Source organism: Cebus imitator, unplaced genomic scaffold (assembly GCF_001604975.1).
Source record: "Cebus imitator isolate Cc_AM_T3 unplaced genomic scaffold, Cebus_imitator-1.0 Scaffold59, whole genome shotgun sequence".
In the NCBI taxonomy this organism is placed as follows: domain Eukaryota; kingdom Metazoa; phylum Chordata; class Mammalia; order Primates; family Cebidae; genus Cebus; species Cebus imitator.
In genome coordinates, this window is record NW_016107374.1 from 2,773,267 (window position 1) to 2,787,598 (window position 14,332).

The window sequence follows — 14,332 nt, forward strand, 5'->3', positions numbered from 1 at the left end:
GTTTCTCCATGTTGGTCAGGCTGGGCTCATACTCCCCACCTCAGGTGATCCGCCCGCCTCGGCCTCCCACAGTGCTGGGATTACAGGTGTGAGCCACTGCGCCTGGCCTGCGTTTTTAAGTACTTCCCTGGTTTCTATCTTATTTAACTCTTGGGTATTTGCTCACGTGGTGTTAAAATCCAGGTGCCTGTGGTTTCACCATGGATCCCAGCTCTGCACCCCGGGCCCACAGACTCTGCTTGCTCTGCCTGCTTGGGGACAGGAGCAGAAGGGGGTTGATCTTCTGAGGTTGCTCTTCTCCATGGTGAACAGCTTGAACCCTACAACCACTCCTCAGGACATCGCCAACCCAGTCAGGGAGCTCCAGCCTCACACCCCAAGTTTGTTCACATCCTTCTGGGAGCAATGGAGTCCAGCAGTAGCCCAGAGGTGATATGAGCAGTACCGTTGTCTTTCACCTCCCACCTCCTGACCACTGCCTCTGTTAATGTAGCCTTAGGATGAATGAGCTTGACCTGGCTCATAGAGCCATCATCTACTATCAGTGTCATACCCTTCTTGGAGCCTGGAGGTGGTCCAGCTGACACCTAGGAGCTGACCCAGGTCACAATCCCCAGCTTGTTACCAGGATCCTCCTGACACAGCCCCACGTTATGGAGCAGAGAAGGGATCCCGGGCTCTGAATTTGGGCTGACCTGGGTTTGAGTCCCATCTCTACAAGTCAGCATTGATGTGACCCAGGGAAATTCCTCACCTCTCAAGGATTCAGTCTTCTCTTGGATGGAATGGAGATGGTAACACATAACTCATGGAATATTTACTTGATAAAATTAAGTGCTCATGGTCAGGCATGAGAGCACACACCTGTAATCCCAGTACTTTGGGAGGCCAAGGTGGGTGGACCACTTGAGGTCAGGAGTTCAAGACCAGCCTGGCCAACGTGGCGAAACCCTGTCTCTACTAAAAATACAAAAATTAGACGGGCATGGTGGTGGGCGCCTGTAGTCTCAGCTATTCTCGGGTGGCTGAGGCAGGAGAAGCGCTTGAACCCAGGAGGTGGGCGTTGCAGAGGGCAGAAATCGTGCTACTGCACTCCAGCCTGGGCAACGGAGTGAGACTCCATCTTAAAAAAAAAAAAAATTAAGTGCTTACTACAGACTATATCAAATGACAGAGATGACTGCTCAGAAAGGGACAGCGGGGAGTAAAGGTGCATTAACTGCATTTTGCAGTGTGCTGGGCACCAGTCTGGGTGTGTGACCCACGGGGGCCTCCTGTGAGCCTCACGTCAGCCCCTGGGTGGAGAGCAGTCCAGGTAAAACCCAGAAGAACGGCCACTGGAGTCCAGACCTGTGCAACGTCAGAGCTCTCTCTGGCCCCTGTGTCACGGTCTCCCATCATGTCTGCTAAAGTTCTGGGTCTTCCACCCACTTCTTTCCCCCAGTGTCCCAGCCAGAAACCTCTCTGGGCCCTGAAGTCCTGGAGCAGCTATGGCTCCCATTTGTGGGCCACATTCCTGGGCTGGCTACAATCCTCCCTGCCTGGCTTTCTGAGCACCAGTTATGTGCTGGGTGCTTCCTGATGCCTGAGGCAGGTCCCTTCCCCAAGGAGCTCCCATCCCTCTAATGCTATCCCCATGGAGGCAACAGGTAACGCAACCCTCACAAGTACACACCACCTTGCAGTTTACAGAGCCCATCATCTGAACCTCACTGCAACCCTGAGAGGTAGGCATTATCCTCCCCATTTTATAAGTGAGGAAACTAAAGCTCTCAGAGGCAAGTGGCTGCTCTGGAAATGCACAAGTCTGAGCTCCAGGCCGCAGAAAGACCCCTGACCATCACAGCTCCACTGTGCACCTGCTCTAGGACACTGGGCAAGTCTTTTCCTTGATCAGCTCCTCAATTTTTTGTCTTGAAAGTCAAGGGTCAGACTAGCTGGTGTTTAAGGAGCCTCCAGCTCCTCTCCGAGCCCATCACACATATAATGAATGCCACTGTGTCAGAGGAAGGAGAAATGATTTCAGGAGGGAATTAGCCACAAAAGAACTAGTTTCTGAATGGGGTCTTTATGGGTACTAGAATTTGGGTTGGCAGGAAAGTCGTTCTGGAAGGGAAAGTGCGAATTAAATGTAGGATGGGGGTGACGCATGGTAAATTAAACTAACAAGGAATCTGAGGCTAAGAGAGCTAAGGTTCCTTGTTCTGGGTCACACATTCAATGGTGAAGTTTGCATTCAAGCCCAGGGAAGGCTGTGCTCCTGCTGTCTGGATACTAGAATTCTGGGTCAAAATACTGATGCTCAGAACTCGTCTGCAGAGATTCTAATGTGCTTGGAGCCTGTGGTTCCTGAGCACTGGCGTCCTTGGGGACCACCCCATTGGTGTGACCACCTGCCTCACGCAATGCCCTGTGCTTCAGACTCGCTCCATGTCATCTGTGGGAAGAGGGCTGCTACGCTTCCAACTATAGCTGGAATCACGTGATGCTAGTAAAGCGACCTCTGCCCCAGCCCTATGTCCTGCTGTATTAGTCTGTTCTCATGCTGCTATGAAGAACTACCTGAGATTGGGTAATTTATAAAGGAAAGAGGTTGGCCAGGCACAGTGGCTCACACCTGTAATCCCAGCAATTTGGGAGGCTGAGGCAGGCAGATTACCTGAGGTGAGGAGTTCAAGACCACCCTGGTCAACATGATGAAATCCAGTCTCTACTTAAAATACAAAAATTACCTGGGTGTAGTGGTGGGCACCTGTAATCCCAGCTACTCGGGAGGCTGAGTCACGAGAATTGCTTGAACCCGGGAGGTGGAGGCTGCAGTGAGCCAAGATCGTGCCACTGCACTCCAGCCTGGCTGACAGAGCAAGTCTCTGTCAAAAAAATATAAAAATAAAAATAAAGGAAAGAGGTTGAATTGACTTACAGTTCTGCAGGGCTGAGGGGAGGCCTCAGGAAACTTATTACAATCATGGCAGAAGGGGAAGCAAACATGTCTTTCTTCACATGGCTGCAGGCTGCAAGAAGGAGAAGTGCTGAGCAAAAGTGGGGGAAGCCCCTTACAAAGCCATTATATCTCATGAGAACTCACTCACTACCATGAGACAGCATGGTGGTAACCACTCCCATGATTCAATCACCTCCCACCAGGTACCTCCTATGACATGTGTGGATTATGGGAACTATAATTCGAGTTAAGATTTGGGTGGGGACACAGCCAAAGCATATCATTCCACTCCTGGCCCCTCCCAAATCTCATGTCCTCACTTTTCAAAACACAATCATGCCTTCCCAACAGTCCCTCAAGGTCTTAATTAATTCCATTATTAACCCAAAAGTCCAGGTCCAAAGTCTCATCTGAGACAAGGGAAGTCTCTTCCACTTAGGAGCCTGTAAAATCAAAATCAAACAATCAAAATCACTTCCTAGATACAATGGGGGTAAATAAACCCATTCCAAATGGGAGGAAGTGGCCAAAACAAAGGGGCTACAGGTCCCATGCAAGTCCAAAATCCAACAGGGCATTCACTAAACCTTAAAGTTCCAAAATGATCTTCTTTGACTCTGTCTCACATCCAGGCACGCTTTGTGCAGCTCCCCTCCTGTGGCTTTGCAGGGTACAGCCCTGGCCCTTGCTGCTTTCTTAGGTTAGTGTTGTCTGTGGCTTTTCCAGGTGCACAAGCAAGCTATTGGTGGATCTACCATTCTGGGGTCTGGAGGACAATGGCCCTCTTCCTACGGCTCCACTAGGCAGTACTCCAATGGAAACTGTGTGGGGGCTCTGACCCCACATTTCCCTACTACGCTGCCCTAGCAGAGGTTCTCCATGAGGGCTCCACCCCTGTAGCAGACTACTGCCTGGATACCCAGGCCTTTCCATACATCCTCTGAAACATAGGTGGAGGTTCCCAAACCTCAATTCTTGACTTCTGTGCACCAGCAGGCCCAACACCATGTGGAAGCTGCCAAGGCTTGGGGCTTGCACTCTCTGAAGCAATGGCCTGTTCTGTACATTGGGCCCTTTTAGCCACAGCTGGAGTGGTCAGGATGCAGGGCTTCAAGTCCCAAGGCTGCACATGGCAGGGGGGCCGTGGACCCAGCCCAGGAAACCATTTGTCCCTCCTAGGCCGCCAGGCCTGTGATGGGAGGGGCTGCCACAAAGGTCTCTGACATGCCCTGGTGACATTTTCACCATTGTCTTGGTGACTAACACTTGGCTCCTCATTACTTATGCAAATTTCTGTAGCCAGCTTGAATTTCTCCCCAGAAAATACAGTTTTCTTTTCTATCACATTGTCGGGCTGCAAAATTTCCAAACTTTTATGCTCTGTTTCCTCTTGAACACTTTGCCACTTAGGAATTTCTTTCACTAGCTGGGCCTGGTGGCTCACGCCTGTAATCACAGCACTTTGGAAGGCTGAGGCAGGTGGATCACGAAGTCAGGAGTTTGAGACCAGCCTGACCAAGATGGTGAAACCCCATTTCTATTAAAAACACAAAAATTAGCTGGGCACGGTGATAGGTACCTGTAATCCCAGCTACTCAGGAGGCTGAGGCAAGAGAATCGCTTGAACCCAGGAGATGGAGGCAATGCACTCTAAGCTAGGCAAGAGAGAAAGACTCCATCTCAAAAAAAAAAAAAAAAAAAAAAAAAAAAAAGAAATTTCTTTCACCAGATGCAAAGAAAAAAGAATTTCTTTCACCAGATACCTTAAATCATCTCTCTCAAGTTCAAAATTCCATAGATCTCTAGGGGAGGGGCAAAATGCCACCAATCTCTTTGCTAAAGCATGGCAAGAGTCACCTTTGTTCCAGTTCCCATGAAGTTTTTCATCTCCGTCTGAGATCACCTCAGCCTGGACTTTGTTGTCCATATCACTATCAGCATTTTGGCCAAAACCATCCAACAAGTCTCAAGGAAGTTCCAAACTTTCATAAATGTTCCTGTACTCTTCTGAGCCCTCCAAACTTCCAACCTCTGCCTGTTACCCAGTTCCAGTATCACTTCCACATTTTCGGGTATCTCTATGGCAGCACCCCACTCTCTGTGGTACCAATTTACTGTATTTGTCTGTTGTTATACTGATATAAAGAACTGCTTGAGACTGGGTAATCTGTAAAGGAAAGAGGTTTAGTGGACTGACTTCTGCAAGGCTAGGGAGGCCTCAGGAAACTTACAATAATGGCAGGGGGGAAGCAAACACACCCTTCTTTACATGGCAGCAGGAAGGACAAGTGTGGAGCAAAAGGGGGAAAGCCCCTTATAAAACCATCAGATCTCATGAAAACCCACTTACTATCATGAGAACAACAGCATGGGAGTAACTGCTTCCATGATTCAATTACCTCCCACCTGGTTCCTCCCATGACACTTGGGGATTATGGGAACTACAAGATTTGGGTGAGGACACAGCCAAACCTTATCATCTGGCTATACTGTACTTGTCATTCCCAGGCAGAGGCTTCAAACCCTTTGAGCATAGCATCTCACCCATAAATCTAATCATGTATACCCTATCTGGATGTTTGGTGATGTTAGGGGATAATCATTACTCCTTAGATGTGTTACTGTGTTGGTAATATGTTTTCAAAGAGCTCTTATCCCTTAGAGATCCATACTAAAGTATTTATGAATGAAATTATATAATACATGAGGTTTGCTTCAATACAATTTGGATATGTGGGAGGTGATGAAACATGAGTTGATAATAGTTGACACTGGGTGGTGAGTAGAGGTTCATTGTCATTTGAATGATGTATAAAAACATAAAAGTTCATTATACCATTCCCTCTAATTTTGGATATGTCTGACATATCTATAATCAACAAGTTCTTAATCCTAAAAATTTGATTGTACATACAGATACTTGCTAATGAAAAGTCAAACTCTGTAAAATATTTGAAGAGATTTATTCTGCGCCAAATATGAGTGACCAACGGCCTGTGATACAGCCCTTAGGAGATCCTAAGAACATGTGTCCAAGGTGTTTTGGCCACAAGTTGGTTCCACACATTTTAGGGAGACATAAGGCATTAATCAAGACGTGAAAGATGTATATCAGTGAGGAAAAGCAGAAAAACTGTAAGCAGCCGTGCAGCGGGGAGGGGCTTCCAACTTGGAGGGCGGATTCAAAGATATTTCTAGCTGGCAATTGGTCGAAAGAGTTATTACCAATAAAAATGAATCAATAGAAGGAAATATCTGGGTTGTGAAGGCCAATGTTCTCTCATGCAGATGAAGCCTCCAGATAGCAAGCTTCAGAGAGAATATATTGTACATGTTTTTATTAGATTTAAAGAAGCTTTTCTTCCCTCTGAGAACTGGAACAAGACAAGGATGCCCATTCTCACCACTTTTCAACACAGTACTGGAAGTCTTAGCCAGAGCAATCAGACAAGACAAAGAAATAAAGGGCATCCAAATCAGAAAACAGGAAGTTAAACTGTTGCTGTTTGCTGATGTTCTGATTATAAGCCCAGAAAACCCTAAAGACTCCTCCAAAAAGCTCCTAGAACTGATAAAAGAATTCAGCAAAGTTTCCAGATACAAAGTTAATGTACATAAATCAGTAGCTCTCCTATACACCAACAGCAACCAAGCTGAGAATCAAATCAAGAACTCAACCTCTTTTACAATAGCTGCAATAACAACAACAACAAAATACTTAGGAATATACCTAACCAAGGAGGTGGGAGAACTCTACAAGGAAAGCTACAAAAACACTGCTGAAAGAAATCATAGACCACACATACAAATGGAAATATATCCCATGCTCATGGATGGGTAGACTCAGTATTGTGAAAATGACCACACTGCCAAAAGCAATCTACAAATGCAATGCAATTCCCATCAAAATACCACTATCGTTCTTCACAGGACTAAAAAAAAACCATTCTAAAATTCATATGGAACCAAAAAAGTGCCCACATAGCCAAATCAAGACTAAGCAAAAAGCACAAATCTGGAGGCATCACATTACCTGATTTCAAACTATAGCATAAGGCCATAGTCACCAAGGCAGCATGGTACTGGTATAAAAATAGGCACACGGACCAATGGAGCAGAACATAAAAACCCAGGTATAAACCCAGAGACTTACAGCCAACTGATTTTTGAAAAAGCAAACAGAAACATAAAGTGGGGAAAGGACACCCTTTTTAGCAAATGGTGCTGGGATAATTGGCAAGCCATATGTAGGAGAATGAAATTGGATTCTTGTCTCTCACCTTATACAAAAATCAACTCAAGATAGATCAAGGACTTAAATCTAAGACCTGAAACTGTAAAAATTCTAGAAGATGACATCAGAAAAACCCTTCTAGACATTGGCTTAGGCAAGATTTTATGACCAAGAACCTAAAAGCAAATGCAATAAAAACAAAGATAAATAGCTGGGACTTAGTTAATCTAAAGAGCTTTTGTATGGCAAAAGGAACGGTCAGCAGAGTAAATAGACAGCCCACCGAGTGGGAGAAAATCCTCCCAATCTATGTATCTGACAAAGGAATAATATCCAGAATCTACAACGAATTCAAACAAATTAGCAAGAAAAAAACAATCTCATCAAAAAGTGGGCTAAGGACATGAATAGACAATTCTCAAAAGAAGATAAACAAATGGCCAACAACCATATGAAACAATGCTCAATATCACTAATGATCAGGGAAATGCAAATCAAAACCACAATGCAATACCACCTTACTCCTGCAAGAATGTCCATAATAAAAAAATAATAGATGTTGCCACTGACGCGGTGAACAGGGGACCCTTCTACACAGCTGGTGGGAATGTAAACTAGTGCAACCACTATGGAAAACAGTGTGACGATTCCTTAAAGAACTAAAAGTAGGCCGGGTGTGGTGGCTCACACCTGTAATCCCAGCACTTTGGGAGGCTGAGGCAGGTGGATCATGAGGTCAGGAGATTGAGACCATCCTGGCCAACATGGTGAAACCCCGTCTCTACTAAAATACCCAAAATTAGCCAGACGTGGTGGCGCACACCTGTAGTTCCAGTTACTTGGGAGGCTGAAGCAGGGGAATCGCTTGAACCAGGGAGGTGTATCGCACCACTGCACTCCAGCCACTCCAGCCTGGTGACAGAGCAAGACTCTGTCTCAAAAAAAAAAAAAATAAGAAAAGAAAAGAATTAAAACTAGAACTAACATTTGATCTAGCAATTGCACCACTGGGTGTCTACCCAGAGGTAAAGAAGTCATATGAAAAAGATACTTTGCAGGCTGGGCGTGGTGGCTCATGCCTGTAATCCAAGCACTTTGGAGGCCAAGGCGGGCAGATCACCTGAGGTCGAGAGTTCAAGACCAGCCTGACCAACATGGTGAAACCCCGTCTTAAAAAAAAAGATACTTGCACATGCATGTTCATAGCAGTCCAATTCTCAATTGCAAAAATGTGGAACCAACACAAATGTCCATCAATCAATGAGTGGATAAAGAACCTGTGGTATAGATATATACAATGGAATGCTACTCAGCCATTAAAAAAGGAATGAATTAATGGTATTCACAGCAATCTGGATAAAATTGGAGACTATATTCTAAGTGAAGTAACTCAGAAATGGAAAACCAAACATAGTATGTTCTCACTCATAAGTGAGAGCTAAGCTATGATGATGCAAAGGCATAAGAATGACACAGTGGACTTTTGGGACTCAGGGGGAAAGGGTGGGAGGGAGGTGAGGGCTAAAATACTATAAATTGGGTGCAATGTATACTGTTCTGGTGATGGATGCTCCAAAATCTCACAAATCACCATTAAATAACTTGCTAATGTAACCAAACACCACCTATTCCCCAACTATCTACAGAAATAAAACATTAAAAAAAGTATAGTCCAATATCACAACCAACATATTGGCATTGATAGATGACTTCCATTACCACAAGGGTCCCTCATATTTTTCTTTTATAGGCACACTCACTTCCCTCCTGCTCCCACCCCCTCCTTAACCCATAACAACCAATCATCTGTACTCCATTTTGCAATTCTGTCATTTTAAGAATACTGTATAAATGGAATACAGTATGTAATCTTTGGGGCTTATCTTTTTACATTCAGCATGATTCTCTGGAGATTCATCCAGGTTGCTGCATGTATCAATAGTTTATTCATTTTTTACTGCTGAATAGTATTCCATAGTATGGATGTACCATAGTTTGTTTAACCATTTGCTCAATGAAGGAATATATTAATAGTTTGTTTCCAGTTTCTGCTGTTCTGAATAAAGCTACTATAAATGTTAAAAAAGAATATTTTCTATCAGTAATTCCAAAAGGGAGGAGGATATAATGAGGCATGTCTGACCCCCGCTTCCCAACATGGCCTGAACTAGCTTTTCAGGTTAGCTTTGGAATGCCCTTGGCCAAGAGGAAGGGGATCTGTTCAGTGGTTTGGGGGAGGGGGGCTTAGAATTTTATTTTTGGTTTACATACTTAAAAAAAAACTAGTCTAGAAACTGAGTGCTCCAAAGTTAACCATTTTTTTTTCTGTTTCTATAGTGTAAACCAAAAATAAAATTCTAAGTTCCCCCAGTCATCTGAACAGACCATTTCCCTCAGCCAAGGGCACTCCAAAGTTAACCTGAAAAACTAGTTCAAGCCATGATAAGTGGGAGTCAGACACGACTCATAATGCCCTCCTCCCTTTTGGAATTCAGGAAAAGCTAACCAGCATTTAATCCCAACACAGACCTTAAACTGATAAGAAACATTTAAAATCTATTCTCTCTAAAGCCTGCTACTGAGGCTTCATCTGCATGACAAAACTTTGGTCTCCACAATCCCTTATTGTAACGCAGACATTTTTTCTATTGATTCCAGGCCTAAAGATAATAACTCTTCCAACCAACTGCCAGTCAAAATCTTTAAACCCACCTAAGACCTGGAAGCCCCTACCCACCTCCCCACTTCAAGTTGTCCCACCTTTCCAGTTAAAACCAATGTACATCTTACATGAATTGATTGATGCCTTATGTGTCCCTAAAATGTATAAAAGCAAGCTGTACCATGACCACCTTGGGCACACGTCCTCAGGACCTCCTGAGGCTGTGTCATGGATGTGACCTTAACTTTGGCAAAATAAACTTTCTACATTGATTAAGACTTGTGTCAGATACTTTTGGGTTCACAATATAAACGTCTTATTAGAAATGTGATTGCTGGCCAGGTACAGTGGCTCACATCTGTAATCCCAGCACTTTGGGAGGCTGAGGCAGGAGGGTCACTTGAGCCCATGAGCTCAAGACCAGACTGGGTCTTGAACATAGTGAGACCCCTACAAAAAAATAAAGAATTAGCTGCACATAGTGGTATGTACCTGTAGTCCCAGCTACTCAGAAAGCTGAGGTGGGATGACTGCTTGAGCCCAGGAGAGGGAGGTTGCAGTGAGCTATGATTCTGCCACTGCATTTCAGCCTGGGTGACAGAGCTCTCTCTGTCTCAAAATAAAAAGAAAGAAATCTGATGGCCTATATCACACATAGAGGACTAGCCCATGTTCAGTGACACCTCCTGGAGTGAGACATGGCTGTTTAACTGAACTCATCTAATCTCAGGACTAAAGGGCTCACTACAGAAGATATTGTTACTAGAAAACGGTCCAACCCAGACTCTAAGAGAGGGTTCTTGGACCTCATGCAAGAAAGAATTTGGGGCAATTCCGTAGAGTAAGGTGAAAGCAAGTTTATTAAGAAGGTAAAGAAATAAAGAATGGCTACTCCATAGGCAGAGCAGTGGCATGGGCTGCTCAACTAAGTATGTGCATAGTTCTTTCTTGATTATATGCTAAACGAGGGTTGGATTATTCCCGAGTTTTCTGGAAAAGCAGTGGGCAATTTCAGGAACTGCGGGTTCCTCCCCATCTTAGACCACATAGGGTAACTTTCTCATGTTGCCATGGCATCTCTTAGCATGCTAATGCACTATAATTAGTGTATAATGAGCAATGAGGACGACCAGAGGTCACTTTTTTCACCATCTTTGTTTTGATGGGTTTGGGTCACCTTTTCGAAATTTTTTTATTTTTTAAATTGAGATGGAATCTCACTCTGTTGCCCAGGCTGGAGTGCAACGGCATGATCTTGGCTCACTGCAATCTCTGCCTCCAAGGTTCAAGCGATTCTCATGCCTCAGCCTCCCATGTAGCTAGGATTACAGGTGTGCACCACCAAATCCAGCTAATTTTTCATATTTTTAGTATAGATGAGATTTCACTGTGTTGGCCAGGCTGGTCTCAAATTCCTGACCTCAAGTGATCCGCCCACCTCGGCCTCCCAGAATGCTAAGATTACAGGCATCAGCCATAGCGCCTGGCCTCAAAGGCTGGCTTCTTTACTTCATCCTGTTTTATCAGCAAGGTCTTTGTGACCTGTATCTTGTTCCTATCTCATTCTGTGACTAAGACTGCCTATCCCCCCTGGGAATGCAGACCAGCAGGTCTCAGCATTATTTTGCCCAGCCCCTATTCAAAATGGAGTCAGTCTGATTCAAATGCCTCTGACAATATGGGATATTTCAATTTGTGCCTATTTATCCCATTTGTCTTTCCCCTCTTTTCTCTATCTTGATCTAAAAACCTCTTACCCAAATATCTCCAAAGCTATCAGTTTGGCTGTTTTTTTTTTTTTTCTGTCACTCAGGCAGGAGTGCAGGGAATGATCTTGGCTCACTGCAGCGTTGGCCTCCCAGGCTCAAGCAATCCTCCTGCCTCAGCCTCCTGAGTAGTTGGGACTACAGGCATGTGCCACCACATCTGGCCATTTTTTCTATTTTGAAAACGATGGGTTTCTGCTGTGTTATCCAGGCTGGGCTCAAGTGAGCCTCCCACCAAAGTGCTGGGGTTACAGGTGCAAGTCACTGCGGCTGGCCTAGCTTGGCTTTTGATATGTGAAACTTGTCTGAAGTTTCAAAGTGGGGATTGAAGGAAATTAAAATATTTTACCCCAAAATATATTTCTTTGACATATTTTGAAATGGCTGCCACTTGGTCATCTTGACAGAAGTGGCCTTGCAAACCTGCCTTAAGTGGAGAAAATTTGCATCTGCAGAAAATCTCCATGAATGCAGCCATGCCCCTCCCCCATCCTATTCTTTTCCCAGATCCAAGAGCGAATGGGAGTCTTACACCCTTACCATCTATTCTCTCCAAGGGATGCTTTATCCACATAACAAGGACACTTTTGCTAGTCAAGCCTCTTTCACCCCTCTCATAACCTGTTTTACCAAAATCTAAGTCCCCATTCTTTCTGTAACCTCAAAATGGTATGTATGTTTGCGTAATGCATGGAGAAGCTGGGTCTTCATTCTGAAGGCTCCCGTGTATGCACATTAAATTCGTATGCCTTTTCTCCTACTAAGAAGAAGATGGCACATACAAGTAGGAAAAAGTGTCTCAATATAGAACATAACAAACCAAAACCAGAGGCACCGGTAGTTGTGGTTACCCAGTGTGCCAGAACTGAAGGGCAGGAGGATGGCGGGCGGGGGAAAGCTGTGCGTTCAGCACCGCGGACAGCGACCTGCCTTCCCTGCTGCCTCAGCAGCCTGGGGGATGGATTTCAGATGGCTGAGATTTGGAGATCTTCTAGATCCACCTTATGAAAAAAGAGCCTCTTCAGGACAAATAAAAAATAAAGACAAAGAGCTATTCAGCCCCCTTTTATGCCCCTTCTTATGCAGCGGTGAAGTTTTCTCTATTCAAAGGCTCAGGCCTTGATGGACATTTTCACCTCATGAGAAGTTACTGCTTTCCTCTCTTTAAAGATATCTTTGTCAAAAACCAACTGGCTGTAGATGTTTGGGTCTATTTCTGATCTTTCTATTCTGTTCCATTTATTTACATGTTTATGCTTATGTCAGTTACATATTATCTTGATTTACAGTGTTAAGGTAAGTAGCTTTATAATAAGTCTTGAAATCAGGCAGCATGAGCCCTCAAACTTTGCTATTCTTTTTCAAAATTATTTTGCCTATTCTAGGTTCTTTGTTTTTCTATATAAATTTTAGAGGCAGCTTGTCAATTTCAACAGAAGAGTCCAATGGGATCTTGCCTGGAATTGCACCGACTATGTAGAAACATGTGAGGAGAATGGGCACCTTAAGAATGCTCAATCTATGAACAGATATATCTCTCCATTTCTTTCTCTCTCTCTGTCTCTCTCTCTCTCTCTCTTTTTTTTTCTTTTTTTTGGAGATGGAATCTCACTTTGTTGCCCAGGCTGGAGTGCAGTGGTGCAATCTTGGCTTACTGCAACCTCTGCCTCCCGGATTCAAGCGATTCTCCTGCATCAGCCTCCCACGTATCTGGGACTACAGGTACGTGCCACCACACCTGGCTAATTTTTGTATTTTTAGTAGAAACAGGGTTTCATCACATTGATCAGGCTGGTCTTGAACTTCTGACCTTGTGATCCACCCGCCTCAGCCTCCCAAAGTGCTGGGATTACAGGCGTGAGTCACCGTGTCCGGCAGCTCTCCATTTCTTAAAGTTTTAAAACACTTCTCTCATTAATGCTTTGTAGGTTTTGCTATACAAATCTTGCAGATGCTTTCTTAGCTCTATTATAACTATTTAATAGTTTTTGGTGCTACTACAAATGATATTTTAAAATTTCAATTGTTTGTTGCTAGTATGTATAAATAGAATTGTTTTTATTTGTTGGTCTTGTATCCTATGACTTGTTAAACTCACCTATTAGTTCTAGCAGGCTTTTTGCAAATTCCTAGGGATTTTCTGTTAGTAAAGGTTTTTCTTTAGGTTTCTATTCTGAAAATAGTTAAACTTATAGAAAAGTTTACTGCAATTGTACTAGGCAGAATAATAATCCTCCAAAGATATCCACATTCCAGTCCTTGGAGCCTGTGAGTATGTTATGTTATATGTCAAAGGCAAATTAAGGTTGTAGATGAAATTAAGGTGCTGATCAGCTGACCTTAAAATAGGGAGATTATCTTGGATTACTGGGTAGGTTCAATGTAATCACAAGGGATCCTTAAAAATGGAGGAGGGAAGCAGAAGAGTCAATGTAAAAGTGATATGGCTGGGCGAGGTGGCTCATGCCTATAATCCCAGCACTTTGGGAGGCTGAGGCAGGCAGATCATCTGAGGTCAGGAGTTCAAGACTAGCCTGACCAACATGGAGAAAAAATCCTGTCTCTACTAAAAATACAAAATCAGCTGGGCATGGTGGTAGATGCCTGTAATCCCAGCTACCCAGGAGGCTGAGGCAGGAGAATCACTTGAACCTGGGAGGTGGAGGATGCAGTGAGCCAAGATCACCCCATGGCTTTCCAGCCTGGGGAAAAAAAAGAAAAAAGTG